This window comes from Callithrix jacchus, chromosome 20 (genome assembly GCF_049354715.1).
Source record: "Callithrix jacchus isolate 240 chromosome 20, calJac240_pri, whole genome shotgun sequence".
In the NCBI taxonomy this organism is placed as follows: domain Eukaryota; kingdom Metazoa; phylum Chordata; class Mammalia; order Primates; family Cebidae; genus Callithrix; species Callithrix jacchus.
In genome coordinates this window covers 25,016,926-25,018,637 of record NC_133521.1, presented here as the reverse complement: position 1 = coordinate 25,018,637, position 1,712 = coordinate 25,016,926, and the positions used below count along the sequence as shown (strand labels likewise).

General features: G+C 43.0%; 1 pseudogene; it reads right to left on the bottom strand.

Moving 5' to 3' along the window:
* Positions 1-255: 255 nt before the first annotated feature.
* LOC144580521 (large ribosomal subunit protein eL6 pseudogene) lies at positions 256-1,213 on the bottom strand (annotated as a pseudogene).
* Positions 1,214-1,712: the final 499 nt, after the last annotated feature.

The following is a 1,712-nucleotide window of genomic DNA, read 5'->3' as shown; positions in this document are numbered from 1 at the left end:
CTGTAATCCCAGCTACTAGGGAGTCTAAGGCAGGAGAATCACTTGAACCCAGGAGGTGGAGGTTGCAGTGAGCCAAGATTGTGCCATTGGACTCCAGCCTGGGCGATGAGCAAGACTCTGTCTCAAAAAAAAAAAAAAAAAAAAATTCCATATAAAATTTGGCTGTGACCAGTGGCTCACACCTGTAATCCTAGCACTTTGGGAGGTTGAGGCAGAATGATCACTTGAGGCAAGGAGTCTGATACGAGCCTGGGAAACATAGCAAAACCCTGTCTCTACAAAAAAAGAAAAAAGACTCCATATAAAATTTTAGGATGGGTTTTTCTATTTCTTTTTTTTTTTTTCAGTTATTTAATTAGATTATTAGGACATTTAAAACACAAATTTGTGAGGATAAATTCCATTTGTCAGGGCAAACACAGATCGCAGGTAGCCCTGGAGCTGAGGAATAGCTTTGATTTTTGGTAAAACTTGTGAGTCCACAGCTTTCTGATCAATCTTGCGCTGCTCTGTAATCTCGTATTTCTCTTTTTCTGTGTCGAAGATCTCACCTTCCTGGTGTCTGGGCTTCCGCAGCTGCTGCTTCTTGAAGTAAGCATCAGTAAGATGTTTTGGGATTTTTACATTGCTGATATCAATTTTGGTTGAGGTGGCAATGACAAATTTCTGGTGTGTTCTTTGCAGAGGAACTCGATTGAGGACCAGAGGTCCAGTCACAAGTAACAAGCCACTAGCCAGCTGCTTCAGGAAAACCACCCTCTTGCCCCTGTGGCGACCAGTGAGGATGATCAGAATGGTCCCGGGGGTAATGCTGGCTCGCAGTTTTCTGACTTGCTGACTAAAGGGTTTTTTTGCCGTGGCTCAACAGCTTTTGAGGCACATCTTCAGTAGGATAATACCTAGGCATTTTGTGAAGTTTAATCACCCGGGTGCTGCCGTTTTTGTCACCACCAACTGGTTTTGTAACAGTTGCAAGAACCTTCTCTTTCTTTTTCTTTTTAACCTTGGATTTAGCTGCTGAGTACTTCCTCTTGTACAAGGCTTTTCTGGAATACATGGCAGATTGGGAATACCTGCCAATTCTTCTGACAAGAACAGGATTGCGGCTGCAATGGGGCTTCCTCTTCTTGGGCTTTTTAGCCTTGAGGCTACCCTTTTTCACTTTGCTACCAGCATCAGCCTTCTTGGCTTCAGGTTTCTTCTCTTTAGTATCCAGCTTCTCAACTTTTCACCCGCCATCTTGCAAGATGGGAAAGAGGGGTTTTTCTATTTCTATGAAAAAATGTCACTGGGGATCATATGCGGTAGATCACACCTGTAATCCCAGCACTTTGGGAGGCTGAGGCGGACCAATGCCTTGAAGTCAGAAGTTTCAGACCAACCTGGCCAACACAGTGAAACCCCATCTCTACTAAAAATACAAAAATTAGCCAGGCATGGTGGTGAATGCTTGTAATCTCAGCTACATGGGAGGCTGAGGAAAGATGATTGCTTGAACTCAGGAGGTGGAGTTTGCAGTGAGCCCAGATCTTGCCATTGCACTCCTGCCTGGGTGACAGAGTAAGACTCCATCTTGAAAAAAAAAGTCATTGCAAGTTTGACAAGGAGGATTTCATTGAATCTGTATATCACATTGGATAGTTATCATCATCTTAACACTATTTAGTCTTCTAATTTATGACCACAGATGTTTTTCCCTTTATTTATGTCTT